At 40.4% G+C, this 15,722-nt stretch overlaps 1 pseudogene; it reads left to right on the plus strand.

Annotated features, from left to right (window-relative positions):
* Positions 1-7,574: 7,574 nt before the first annotated feature.
* On the plus strand, positions 7,575-8,648 carry LOC122356766 (annotated as a pseudogene).
* The last annotated feature ends 7,074 nt before the right edge of the window (positions 8,649-15,722 follow it).

The following is a 15,722-nucleotide window of genomic DNA, read 5'->3' on the forward strand; positions in this document are numbered from 1 at the left end:
TCAAACAAATCCTGCAATAACAAATGTAAATAAGATTTATATCCAAATGCATTCTTGTTGAGAAAATCCTTTGATAACATTAGTTGACAAGTCATGTAACAGCTATGTTTTTAATGTTTAAACATAGTGTCTAACTATTGCTAATATATGATCATGTATCATCTAACTCACATTTTTATTTGTGAATGCCTCTGCTTCCATGCTCTGTTTGTACATATATATATATATATATATATATATATATATATATATATATATATATATATATATATATATATATATATATTTATTTATTTTTTTATTGTTTTAGAAAGTAAAAATTTTGTTTTATGTTCAGTCCCAATTGTGACTGACTGGTGGGATAAAGTGTGTACTGAGATATAATTTTTCTGCAGTCATAAAATGATAAATTGTTAGATACAGTCTTTTTAACTGTTTGATCATGTTCTAATGTTACTATAATGCTTAAAAAAACTTATGCAACATTGATAGAAATGCTGAGATTATTAATAAAATTAATAACTCAACCATCACTGCTTTTCAGAATTTTTACCTTTTTCAGTAAAATATAACAGAAACATTTTACATTAATACTACAAGTATTATAAAAATTAATATCATTATTGTACCTTTTTAACATTTGAATGCTACTATTGTGACCATCACGATTTACTCATTCTATGACCACACCCAACAAAACTAAATACAGTGCACAGCATAAATGAGTACACTCCTCTAAAACTTAACAAATGCAGCAATTACTCTTTCTGACATGTTAGGGTTGGAGATATAGGCCTGTTACAAAGTAACAAAGTGACATGTATGCTTATTGTCACATCTAGAATTACCTAGTCGAAGCAAAATAAACTAATTTAACCTCTTCCATGGCCCATAGTTACGAAACAGAGACTTCTTGGAATCAAGAGACCAAGTCAGTCATTTCAGATCCAAAGGTATCCAAAATGTTCTGGTGTTCTTAGAGAAGGAGTACAGTGTCTGGTTGATGTTCAGTGCTAGTAAAGCTCTTCTATAGGGATGAATGAGTACTGAAGGTTTGAGAGAGTTCTGCTTTATCAAAGTTATCATCAGCTAACACACTACTGTACAAAAACTTCAAACAGAGGATGCTAACCTCCCCACATTATTAGTCATTTTTTCAGCATGACAGTGAAGACCTTCTCCCAAGGTGAAAATCAGTAGACATGTATTTCACTCAATCTCAACAATCTCGAGCAGCTGTAGAGACGAGCTCAGCAACACTCTCCATTAAAGACCAGAGCATTTAAGAAGCTCGTTAAATGCCACAGATGTGAAATTTGCCCTACATTGGCAAATTTACTTATCTTACGGAATGTATTGCCATATTTTGTTGTTTTTATTAAGTATATGTTTAATACATTTAAATTTTGCCATCTTTCCATGAATTATATTAGTGATCATTAAGAAAACACATCTCTTGTATTTATTCAGAGGGGGTGTACTCATTTATGCTGTGTTCTGCTCTGGTCATGTGCCACTTTATTAGGTACACCTGTCCAACTGCTCGTTAATGCAAATTTCTATTCAGCCAATCACATGGCAGCAACTCAGTGCATTTAGGCATATAGACATGGTCAAGACGGGCTGAAACTGCTAATCTACTGGAATTTTCAAGCACAACCATCACTAGGGTTTACAAAGAATGGTCAGAAAACAAGAAAATATGCAATGTTCTGTGGCGCAAATGATTTGTTGATGCCAGAGGTCAAAGGAGAATGGCCAGACTGGTTCGAGCTGATAGAAAGGCAACAGTAGCTCAAATAACCACTCGTTACAACCGAGGTATGCAGTATTCGGACGGTAGGATCAGAATTTGGCATCAACAACTTGAAAGCATGGATCCATTCTTCCTTGTATCAACGGTATAGGCTGTTCGTTCTTTTTCTATTTTCTTGGCACACTTTGGGCTCAATAGTATCAATTGAGCATTGTGTCAATGCCACAGTCTACCTGAGTATTGTTGCTGACCATCCCTTTATGACCACAGAGTACCCATCGTCCGATGACTACTTCCAGCAGGATAACACGCCATGTCATAAAGCGCAAATCATCTCAGACTGGTTTCTTGAACATGACAATGAGTTAGTTCACTGTACTCAAATGGCCCCCATAGTCACCAGATCTCAATCCAATAGAGCACCTTTAGGAGCACCTTTAGGAGATTTGCATCATGGATGTGGAGCCAACAAATCTGCAGAAACTGAGTGATGCTAACATGTCAATATGGACCAAAATCTCTGAGGAATGTTTCCAGTACCTTGTTGAATCTATGCCACAAAGGATTTAGGCAGTTCTGATGGCAAAAGGGGGTCCAACCCGGTACTAGTAAGGTGTAACTAATAAAGTGACTGGTGAGTGTATATTTGTGTAATTATCATAGTTTTGCATCTAAACTTGTAGCTCGGTATACAGCAGCTCATTAAGGGCTTCAAATAATCCTGAAAACAGAGTAGGACCATACCACCTTTCTCTTTTGCCAACTGCAATGTCTTAAATTACCCTAGGTCTTCTACAATTCCAGACAATTCTCAAAATCATTCCGTCCCATTCATTAAATTGGTTTTGTGATGTCCAAAGGTAATGACTGAAAAAGACATAATAACCATGGCAACACATTCATTTGAATAATTTCTTTACAATTACTCATGTCTAGTGAGAGCCCATTTAGCCAGATCAGATTTCATCTGGATGTGCAGTCCAGGTCTTTGACATTTTCTACAGAAAATACTTCGGCTGCATCAGCCACATTCTTGTAGATTTTAGTGCCGCTCTTGTGATACTTTGATGTCATACACCGATTGGTGGCTGCAGCGCCGCTTCAAGACTAACACACTTCTTGCTAAGAGATCAATGTCAAATGGCCTTGTATCCACTAAAAGAAAGGCTGTCTTGTAAACGGCTGTCTTGTAAATGTGTCAAAACCAAAGTCAATATCAGAGTTGCATTTTCACGCTGGAGCTCTCAGCCCCGCCCCACTCATCACAGATTTACCTGCCCATCATGGCAGACCACAGCAGGTCAAAGAACCTTCCTAGTACAGTGGTTCTCAGTCCCAGTCCTCACGCTCCACAGCTCTGCATATTTTGTATGTCTTTCTTTGTTAATATACAAAGATAATCAGATAATGATTCAGATAATCAGCTTGTTAGAAGAGATATCTGTGCATGAACTGTGTTCCAATCAACATAGACAGTGTTTAGTGTCCATTGCTCTCTACCCCCTGAGCAGGGGAAATACGTTAAAGTTTACTTCACTTCGTAACATTCATTCACAGATTTGCACTGTATATAAATGAATACAATTGAGAATCGCTGTCCGAGTAGTATCCCACATAGCTTAAAGGTAGGGTAATTGATTTCTGGTAACCAAACTTGACCACAAAATGGTACCAAAATATAAAGTATCTATTTACACTGTGCTGCTTTGTCAACATGCCAGCTGAAGATAATAAGGCCATCCAAATGACTGCATAGTGGTATGCATGTGCCCCACTCCAAGGGGATTAGGATGATCTGTTCCATTTGGAATTTTCCTGATATGGTATGTATAAGTAAGGTTTCACCCCTAATAAAAATCCTGTCAGTTCTTTTAGCACTAGTTTAGCTTTAAACCAGGCCCATTGCAGAGGCCGAGGTCGGGTAAACTGGTAAACTCTTCTGCCTGCACAACATGTATAATTAAGTTTAGAGAGTTTGACAACAAAAATAATCAGAAAAGGCCGTGGACAAGTTATTGCTGACACTGATGCCACATTCAGTCAGAAACATTATCAACTATGAAATAAAATGAAATATGTAAATACTATAGGTAAACACTAGCCATGTATAAGTCTATGGTATGTCATTCAATTGGTAAATTAGTTTATAGTGTATATAATGTATACATTTAGCTGTATTTGTAGAGGTTATTATAGGTTATTGTATACATTTGATTGATCTTATGAGTCTTGTCAATAGCTTTAAAATTCCAAACCTTAAATTAAAAGGTTAAAAACTATTTGAAGAATATGTAGTGATATGAATTTTTTTTTTTTTTTAAATATCGCCTCTAAACAGCAGTATCCTTTTTGCTTTCTTATGATGCAATGATTTTGTGTTAGACTCTTTTGAGACCAATCAGCACCTTTAACTAGACCAAGCTGTTAAAACTCCCCAAAGAGTTTATTAGCACTCGGAAGAAATAAATTCTGTTTTCAGTAATGATGTCTCATGAAACATATGGTTGAAGTCTGACAATTAAAGATGCACAGACAAGAAATAAACTTGTGATGATGCAACCAGACCTATTGCACCTTACCATCAAGGTTTACTGTAAAACACTTTTGTTTTGCTACATCATAAACCTAAAAAAATTAAATCAGTGAAACTAATCAATTATTAATGCATGGTAAATTTTAACATTTACACACTTATATAATCTAATATAATATAATCAAAGCTTAACAACTATTATCATTTTATCAACCCCTTTCATGGAACTTTTCACTGACTATATATGCAGTATTTTAAATATTAATAATAATAATATTTAATTGCAGTGTTTCAGTCCTATGGTTAATATTTGACAGATCCACACTTTTCAAAGAATCCTCTTTGAGAGACATATAAACTACTGAGGTGTTTAGAGTCAGTCATTCAAGCAATACAGCAAATCTTAAATACAATTGACAATCTTGAACTAGAAAAAATGTATAACTTTGTTCTGTCATTCGTGTGCTCAGAACCAGGGTAGCATTTCCGTATTCTTTTAGTCTGTTTGAGTGTTTTACAAATATTTTACGATGAAAAGCATTTAAAAGCTTGTCACTAATGCTTGTAATGCTATTTGATTCTCAAAATTTTAACAAAATCTCATAATTGTACGCTGCCTCCCTTCAGATTGAAGTGTTGCACACAGTCAGGAGATGCTTGTTCCACTTCTTCACAATTGAAAGGATCCCGAGGGATGCTGGAGACATTGAGTCAGAGTGGACAATGTTCTCTATTGACCTCTATTGTCGACACAGCCATCCGGAGTTGTGGATGTAAAGTCTCCGGTGCCTGTCGTGGCGGCAACCCCCAAACCCGGTGGTGGACACCAGAAGTAAGGGATGCTGTCAAGCTGAAGAAGGAGTCCGATCGGGCCTGGTTGGATCGTGCGACTCCTGAGGCGGCTGATAGGTATCGGTGGGCCAAGCGAACTGCTGCCCGGTGGTTGTGGAGGCAAAACTTGGGTCTGGGAGGAGTTTGGTGAGACCATGGAAAAGGACTATCTGGTGGGAATCTGCTGACCTTGACTGGGGACATTGTCAGGCGGTGAAAGGAATACTTTGAGGAAGCAGGGGCCGGGGACCCGGGGGGACTCAACTATCACCCTGGCTGAGATCACTAAAGTTATTAAGAAGCTCCTCAGTGGCCCTCTGGGGGTGGACAAGATCCTCAAGTACCTCAGGTCTCTGGATGTTGTGGCTGACACAACTCTGCAGCATCACTTGGAAGCAGGGCTACTGGAGGGTTCCTGGGAGTTTGCCCAACCAGTCCACATATGCGTGGTGGATTTGGAGAACGCATTCAACTGGGTTCCTCACGGTGTTCCTCGGTCTGTCCGGTCCCTGTATGATCAGAGCAGGAGTTTGGTTCGCATTGCCAGCAGTAAGTCAGACTTGTTCCCGGTGCATGTTGGACTCCGATAGGGCTGCCCTTTATCACCAATCCTGTTCATTATTTTTATGGAAAGGATTTCTAGGCGCAGCTGGGGGCCAGAGGGGGTCTGGTTTGGTGGCCACAGGATATCATCTCTGGTTTGGCGGATGATGTTGTCCTGTTGGCTGCATCTACAGTGTGCACTGGGGCGGTTTGCAGTCAAGTGTGAAGAGGCTGGGATGAGAATCAGCACCTCAAATCTGAGGCCATGGTTCTCAGTCATACAAGGGTGGATTGCCCCCTTCAGGTTGGTGGGGAGTTCCTGCCTCAGGTCGAGGAGTTTAAGTATCTCGGTGCAGCCTCTGCAGTAATGCGGACGATGGATTGGTCTGTCATGGTGAAGATGGAGCTGAGCGGCAATGCGAAGCTCTCGATTTATCAGCCAATCTTTGTTCCTACTCTCACCTATGGTCATGAGCTTTGGGCCATGACCAAAAGGATAAGATCCCAGATACAAGCGGCCGAAATGAGTTTCCTCCGTAGGGTGGCTGGGCGCTCCCTTAGAGATAGGGTGAGGAGTTCAGTCACTCGGGAGGAGCTTGGAGTAGACCCGCTGCTCCTCCACATTGAGAGAGGTCAGCTGAGGTGGCTCGGGCATCTGTTCTGGATGCCTCCCGGACGCCTCCCAGTGGAGGTGTTCCGGGCATGTCCCACCGGGAGGAGGCCCCAGGGAACACCTAGGACACGCTGGAGAGACTATGTCTTTCGGCTGGCCTGGGAGCACCTCATTGTTCACCTGGAAGAGCTGGAGGAAGTGTCTGGGGAGAGGGAAGTGTCCCTGCTTAGAGTCTTGGTTTCTGTTGTCTAGTTGTAGACAATAGGCCTTTAATTTTGTACACTTTAAATATAGTGCTGCATCATTTATATAATGACATTTTGGCCAAACTACAAGAAAAACTACAGCACCTATATAGCTACAATAAAAGTTAAAACCTAGTTGATGAAAGAATTCAATGTGATGAATAGATGAATAGATACAGGCATTCTAATGACATTAGATCCATTAGATCTTGATTTCATAAAATGCTGTAAAATGCTAATTCTGCTGTTGAGCTCTAAAAACAGTATTGTTCAGCTGAGGTCAGTTCAGTGTTGATTCAGCTCAGTTTAATGACAGTGTAAAGATCATCAATTAGGAAAGTAGAACACATCATTCCAGTTCTCATTCAACAGTGTCTATACCATACAATCAGTAATACTGCTGAATATTACTAACATGATGTTGTACTGTCAATATATTGCCCAACTAGAGGCCCTGGCTAAATGCTAAAACCCCAAACTGCCCAAAAGCCATAATGAAGTCTTCAGTTCAGGTGACAAAGCGGCCCTCAGAACAACCAGGATCCACCTTCACCCACAGCATCATAGAAGCAGTATACAGTGGCATACTTCAAAGAGTACCACCATGTTACATGAAGTGTTTTAAAAGATGGGCCATGATTGACCTCTAAGCACTTATTAGTCTTACATAAAGATTGAATCACAGAGGAGGACAAAGAGATCTGTGTGATGAAAGCACACAGTAGCCCTGTACTGAAAATGACTCTATACCCGATTTGAAAAAATACAGATTACTGATTGATTGTTAACGTGCATATCATTTTGAGTACAATGGAAATTGGTGAACTGGACTAATTGTTCTGATAAAATTAATACATGTTAGGACAAAGCTGTAATCATTGGAAAAATATAAAAGTAAATAGGCATTAATGGATTCACTAATCCACTATTCAGTACAGATCAAATTAAGCAGGTCTATGCATATTCATTAGTGGGTGGGTTTGAGAGCTGAATAATGAAACCTTGTTTTGAATGGGCTGGTCGCTGTGCTTTTCATTCGTATAAAGCTAGGTCATGTCAGTGACAAGGATCAGGGACCTAACTGACAAGCATCTTCACACAGAGTCTACTCTTCAATATCCATCCATCATGAAAGTGTCTGATTGGGAAGTGACAAATGTGGACAATCAAACAGTCCGATACTGCTTTCCAGACAACAATTTGTCTTGTACCAAAAGCATCAGACCAGAAGCCGAGTACATTGTTGTGTACATTTTCGTTTCTGTAACATCAGTGTTCACTGTGTTTCTGAACTTGTTGGTGATTGTCTCCATCTCACACTTCAAGCAGCTCCACACTCCGACCAATGTGCTGATCCTCTCTGGCCGTGGCTGATCTGATCGCAGGACTGATTCTCATGCCAGTGCAGGGAATGAAACTCATTGAGCCATGCTGGTACTTTGGAGAAATATTCTGTTCAATATTTCCTCTTATTCTCTATGTGGTTGTTGTAGCATCTCTTGGTAATATGATTATTATATCCGTGGATCGGTTCATTGCTGTGAATGACCCTTTGCTATATCCACTGAAGGTCAATACTAATAGAGTTGTTGTTTCTATTGTTGTAAACTGGTTATTCTCTTTCTTTTATTCATTTTATCTATTGTATGAGTTTTTACTCCATCCAGAGAGAAACCACACGTGTATTGGAGAATGTGTACTTGTTGTAACACTGGAAAATCTAATAATAGATACTTTTGTTTGTTTAGTGGCACCTTGCTGTATAATTATTCCTTTGTATATGAAAATCTGCTTTGTAGCAAAACGGCAAGCTAAGCATTTAAATTCAGTCACAGAAAAAAAGGCCAAATCAGAAAAAAAGGCTGCAAGAACCTTAGGGATTGTAGTACTGGTTTATCTTCTTTTTTGGACGCCATACTACATAGTTACTCTTTCTTTTGGGCATGATGAAAGTGATGCTCTTATAATTAATGTAATGTATTGATGTTATGTATGAATTCCTGCATGAATCCACTTATTTATGCAATGTTTTATCAATGGTTTAGAGTGTCAGCTAAATATATTTTGACACTGAAAATATTTGAACCTTCATCACAGTACTTCAATCTGTTCCCAGAAGAGAAATGACTGTTTATATACTTACATGAATAGCACAAAGAACAAATATGAATAAGCTCATCTGTCTTTGAATGGAATAGTTAGGGTTCTTGTGTTTAGCACTCATAAAACATTGCATGTCACCAGTGCACCAATTATGTAAATTCTGTAAAAAGTTTAGATGTACTGCCTAGTATGTATGTGCTTACTGTGAACATGTACACTATTTGCTCTCTTGAAGGCCTTAAATGGCTAAAATCAACTCCACTAATACACTGTAAACTCTAAAACATTGTTTTTCCCAGAGGAAAAATAAATAATGCAAATTTAAGTATAAAACAGCAGCTGGTAAATGATTGCTAATAGATGTGACATATAATCATTATTTGTGAACAAGCTGTTTATGTCTCCTATTTCCTGAACAGTGCCTGTTTAAACAAGCACATCTAAGACAAGGCCCTTGAGAAGCACCATGAAGCAGAGCTATGTTCACAAAAAAAGTATTTTTTAATAAATGTGGAGCCCTCTTTCATTTGAATGACATGAAATGCACAGGCCATACAAACTAATTAAATAATATTTGATAAAAATTATCTGTAACAAAACAAGTGACATTTTGCAGACTGTCATTTGTAAGAATTGAGGAACATATCTAGCTAGAATTTTTTTTTCTGTTGTAATGAAATTACCTTAAGCATTCTGTGTTCTTATATTTTTATGTTTGTGATGTGTTTGACTTAAAAATTATACAATGTGAAAGTTTTTGGCCCTTGTCTGAATTTCTGCATTGTGCAAGTTTTTAAAATAGCAATATTTTATATTGGTAGGCAAAGCAAGGAAAGTTAATTTCTATATAGCAAATATAGAAAATGTTTCATTTGAAAAATTATAATTAAAAATTCCCAATATGAAAAACATTTTCCACAAATAAAAAAACAATAATACATGCCATATCATGAACTAAATAAACACCAACCTACCAGAGTCATCCCATCTCACAATATCACCTTTAAAAAAAAAAAAGCATATGGACACAAACGTATAATACAGTATTTTGTTACGCATTATTTTGTTTGACTGATTAAATGTCTCCAGGTTACATATGTAACCATGGTTCCTCGAAAGAACGGGACATCGCACAATGAAGCTATGGGGAACACCTTCCAGCGTGCTCTGAATCATGTGTGAAATCAAACCAGTGAAATGGTGGTTACAAGATGCAGCTTCTTGTTCCTTCAAGGATCCATGGTTCCATACGTAACCTGGAGGCATTCCTCTTTTAGGAACTCGAGCCGCATTGATGATGCTATGGGGAATGAGATGCTGCCCTGGTTTCTGAAAGGGAGGAGAATTAAAATCTGAAGTACAACTGGCTATGGTGTGACCATAGGGACGCTCACAGGTACAGGAAGCCTTGGCCATGCCAGTCACAAACTATAAAAACGAAAGGGCCACTGAGAGGGCCAAAAGGTCACCTCCTCTCCTCGGTTCACCACGGAGGAAATGTGTCACCAGGGGATCTCTACCAACTGTGAGAGAGGTGTGGTAGGCCAAGATCACCACCATGTAAACCTTCAGGGTTGAGTGAGTGACCTCTGTAGAGAACCTAGCCTGCAGGAACTCCAGCAGTTAACTGGGTCAAGCTGGAAGTCTCTACACCATGAAGTGAAAAGTTTCCACTTCATGGCATAGAGTTTCGCTCTCCTTGGCGCACTCTCTCCAGAACTCAGGGAAGCAGAGCGATCAGGGGAAAGGAAGCCTGGTCCATGTCTGTATCATGGCATCCAGCCCTGGATGAACTAGAGAGAACCAGAGGAGACATTGTGCGTTCTCTGAAATTACAAAGAGGTCCATCTCTGCCTGGTAAAACACTCTTCAGATCTGCTCCACCACCTGGGGGTACAACATCTATCCCCCGGGCCTCTGCCCCTGCCTCGACAGGATGTGAGCTTCCACATTTAAATGCCCAGGAATATAGAGGGCTCTCAATGAGAGTAATTTGTCCTGGGCCAACATAAGGATCTGGTGTGCCAGCTTGAACAAGGGGCGCAAACGCAGATTTCCTTGGTGGTTTATGTAAGAGACCACAGATGTGTGGTCTACAGTTTGCAGGACCCAACGAGAAACAGTTGATTTGCGCCAACACATGTCGATCTCTTAAGTCAGGGAGGAATTGTTTCAGTGCTCGAAACACAGACTGACACTAAGAGTAACACTCACCCGGGACATCACGCCCTGTAACACTGGCAGGGTTAGTGGGGTGGTCCCCTGAGGACATCGGAGGCAGACGGACACGTGTAATGTGGTGTATACCGCTGCTCTCCTAAAGATGCTGCCTTCTGAAGCCCTGCGGCATGACCGTCAGGGCTTCTTTGCCCTCTTAGTCTGAAGCACAATGCACAGATCCTGTTTTGACTTTGAGCAACGCTCTGCTTTTGTGTCTCCATATATGAGGAACAGGCACTTGTGTGAGACTGCTCCCGCACAAGTGTCTGCACAACCTACAGCATCGTTTTATAACCACCCTCTTTCATCCCCACAACATTACCATAACATTCAAATGCAGAGAGAGACGAGCTGAGAATGGTTTATTCCAGGATCTCGACACTGCTGTGTGAATATCTGGAAAAAGAATGGCTCCACTTTGAACCTTGTGGAGGATGAGCGCGCAAAAAATGCTTGTTGAGCCTACTACGGCTCTGCTCATTCTTTACCTTGGCTGGCCAATCAATATTTAATTTAGCTATAGCATGAGAAACCACCTCCAAGAGCTCCTCATACTAAGGCGATGACAGGGGGCATAAAGGTAGGTAGACAACACCAGAGGAGTTTCAAACAGAGCCTGTTATGAGTTCATGTTAAGTGTCTATGATAGACTGCCCTCTTGTGTGTGTTATATGTATACCATGTTGCACCACGAGGCATGCCAGACTTTGTGCTATGACTCCAGAGAAGCTGAGATTAACTTTTGTATCTTGTCTCCTTCAGGGAGCTGCGAATGACCGATTAGTCTCATCTTACAAGGCACAGACCCAATGCACCACACTGAGCGAGAGAGAGAGACAGCACATCAGCACCGGGACACAGTTGGACATTTACACCCATTTTATTTCACTCATTGTAAATAAACCCGCAATGAGAGTTCATTGTTTGAACTCTCCTTGTCGTGTGATTCTTCACCCCGTCACACTAGTGGAGAATGCAGGCATTTTTTTTTTGTGTTCTCCGTTTCTCAGTTTTCTGCAGCACAATGACGCGCTCCTCCCCTGAGATAAAGGAGGTACTACAGCGGCTCACCGAGGTCAGCATCTGCCAACAACAGATTGTGGTGCATCTGACCACCCAGCAGGGCGAGATAAAGTTGGAGCTCAGCATGCTCTGTTGCCTGACCACCAAGTTGATGCTGCCGAAAATGTCCGCCCATGATGACATCGAGGCATATTTGCAAATGTTTGAGTCAATGGCCCAAGCGGAAGGATGGCACCCGGATGACTGTATGACTTCTCCCTCCTGCGTGAAGCTGTGGAGAAATACCTGGAGGTATGGAGGGAGATTCTCGCTCGTCTGGGCCTTTCCTTCATCTCTGCAGGCCAACTATTCTATGACTGGCAGTACCAGCCCCATGTCCCAGCCCGTGCCCAAGTGGTCGAACTAACACACCCGACGCAACATTGGCTGCTAGAGGGGGATCCATCAGCCAGTCAGGTAGCGGAGCGCGTCATGGTTGATCAGTTTCTGCGAGTCCTTCCCTGAACACACCGGCAAGCGGTAAGGATGCGAGGATGCCCTGGAGCTCGTCGAGTTGGTGGATGCGGCCCAACATTGGGAGCCTCAGGAGAGAGCGCCGCCGTTTACCCAGAGGGTGGTTCAGGAGTAACACATGCTGGAGGGCCCCCAGCGACCAACAATCAGGCCGGCAGCTCAGCCGCCCACACCCACTGAGGAGCCCCGTGCTTCCAGCAAAGACCTGGCTGGCAAGCTGCACTGTCCATCACGACCCACCAGCTGGAGCCCCTGAAGCCAAGGTAAGAATCAACAGAAAATCGATACTGTCAGTACTGTAAGCTTTGTATGGCCAAATGTCCTTGCCTGTGTGCACAGTGACACACAACAAGTGGCCCCCCGGAGGGTGAACATCTCTGCTGTTTCCGGTTTCTGGACGATGGAGGTGGGGATTCTGAAAGATCTGCCGGTGCCAGTGTTGATCGGAAGGGACTGGCCGGGGTTAGAACGCCTCATGTCCACCGCTATGCATCCTGCCAGCCCCAGAGGGAGCCGCCGCTGACGACCACAACAAAGCCCAACTCTGCTGCCCTCTGATAGCAAGAGAAATGGTGAGTCCCCCTCCCAAAACTCAAACTTGTACTAAGATGAGATTCAACAGGTCACAGGAGGGGGGTCTTTTGCCAAAGAGCAGAAAGAAGATGACCAACTGGAACACTGTTGGGGAAAGATGTTGAGGGGAAAGATGTGATTCTCTCGTGTTCTGATCCCTGCCATCTTGGACACGGTTTGTACCCTGTTTGGATTGACCCTATTAGTCCATATTAGTCCTTAAGTAAAAGCTGTAGCGTTACTGTAGAACTACTTCGTCCTGCATTACTTCCTGTATAGTTACCTATTAATAACGGACCCTTATTCTAAAGTGTTACCCGCCAGCCTTGTCTTTACTCCACTATACTTTAAAGCTATACCATGTGTCATTGAGTTAAAAGTTTATACCTGGATATTCAATCTGTGTTTATGTTTAACTTTGTTGGTTTTCTGCTTGTGAAGTGGATCCGTCAGATTTTTGTTGTTCCACAGTCTGTGACAGCTTTTCAGCATTTAAGTACAGGCCTGGTACTGGGAAAAGGGGAGGTGTGGTTTTCAACCTCTTGCTGGATACGGTCCTATGGTTGAGATAAAAGAGTAAATTATTATATTCATTTAAATTAATATTAGAACTTCAAAGTATGTTTTTTTTGCATACAGCCAAAGTATTTGCAAACTTTTTAATTATAATTAATTTTTAGCATTGTGCTTGATTCTGAATACTATGTTATTACCTCCAAATACTCTAAATATTTAATCTGCATTTCACGCATTCATGTGCACATAAGTCTGACTTTCTAACCGTTACACCACAACTGCCCCATATTTGAACAATCTTATGTCTGCTGAAAGAAATTCTTGTAAGATTCGATGGTTGAACTGTGAGAATAATTCTACCTAATTATACCCCATTTTTAAACCACGTCACTGATTATTTACAGTTAAACACAAGTTACTCCCATTATTTAAAATACAATATTAATGATGTAATTGGTAATTGTAATTAATCACTTTTTGAAAGTAACTTAACCAACACTGACTGCTGCTAGGTTGGTATTTAAACTGAATGGCTAATTTTGTTCAAATAATTCTATACTAAAAATATATAATACACATACATGGACACTCAAATTCTCCTCTCTACATTCAACTAGATTAATGTTATTCAAATATGAACAGGCTATAAAACACTTTTAATGTCCCTTGGAGTATTTTTTTTTTTAAAATGTACAATTGGAGTTCATAAAGATGTAGTGTGTTAAACCTTATGTTCTGTTGAGAATGTTGACTGCATGTGAGTGAGAGAGACAGACTGAGTGTGTGTGAAAGAAGGGATTGTGTGTGTGTGAGAGTGTGATAAAGAGGGGTGATACAAATATCAAGATACAAATAAAAACATAAATTAGAATTCTTTCACCGGCCAAATAGCATTTTATTTGTTTTAATTCAAATCAAGCTACATTTATGCAGTTTTGCTGATAAGGTGAACATAACTGTTATTTTAGTGGAAACAGATAGGCCTATATTTATCGCAGTGAAAAATAATCTGAAAAAACAGATAATGCCCCTCCAAGTCTCTTGTATTCTTAAAGGGACCTTACTATCCCAATGTCTTTAGCCAATATACTACAGCCATTTCAAAATGTTCGTCACTGCTGTCTCATCATAGACTTGTTTCTTGTTGGCTCTTGTGAAAGTACTTACGTAATCATAGTCATCATCATCCCAAACATGTTTGATATGATCTTGGCAGCCCTTGATTTGTTGCTCAAACAGATCTGGATGTGCAAAGTTGCGTAAACTTACTTGGGGAAAATGGCATTTTAATCTACCTGAACTAAAATAAGAGTAATTATTTTTAAGAACATACATATTGTGTTTGATTACAGAGGGTCAGTGACTTTGTAAAATCAACATTCAGAAACAAGTATTAACCCCTTTTTTACATAAAATACAGCACATTATGTCATGGGGACTCAAATGGCAACTGAATAGAAGGAATGATCCTCATGTAATATAAAAGTACATAGGATGAAGATGTTTCTCATGTACAGTGTTCAATCCATTCACTTCATTTCGTTCACTCCTTTCTGATGTAGTCTACTCAACTGCTAGACGTTATGTTTTATTAACAAAGTTCAGGAGGAGCATGTTGAGGACCACAGTCAGAAATCAGCCTAATTACCAAAGATGGACTGTGATGTTGCGTCTCCTTTGTCCCTGTTAGGTTTTCCTGTCTCTGTCCTCGTTTAGTCATTATTAGTTAATTAGTTCCCACTCTTGTCCATTCACCTGTTTAATTTCCCTCGATTGTTTCCATGCCTTTATATTCATTCAGTAACCCTCGTGTCTCTGTCGTGGATTAATGTTGTAACTCTCACTCGTGTTGAAGCCTTTTTTTTTAACTTTTGTATGTTCCTGCGTTGAGCTATTTACTGCTAGCATGGCTCTCCTAGGACAGCACGCCATACACACGTAAACCATTACTCTGCATTTCATCTGAACTCGAGCTTTCGGACACACACAGCTAATAACTTCATACACGGCGCACTTTCAGAAGGAGAACTTTGCGGGTGTTTTCATTCACTGCAATTATTGTGTGACTGAATACAGCTCCAGCACCCACAGAAAGCAGCAGAAAGATCTGAACGCTAATCCTTTTATATTTGACTGAATTTTCATTTCCTCACATCATGTTACGCATGCCCAGCCTAACAAATTCGGTAGTTTTATAATGTCATAATCATAAAAACAATTATAATATTGAAGTATACAGTGTTACTGTGAGGC

The sequence above is a fragment of the Puntigrus tetrazona genome, chromosome 13 (assembly GCF_018831695.1).
Source record: "Puntigrus tetrazona isolate hp1 chromosome 13, ASM1883169v1, whole genome shotgun sequence".
In the NCBI taxonomy this organism is placed as follows: Eukaryota; Metazoa; Chordata; class Actinopteri; order Cypriniformes; family Cyprinidae; genus Puntigrus; species Puntigrus tetrazona.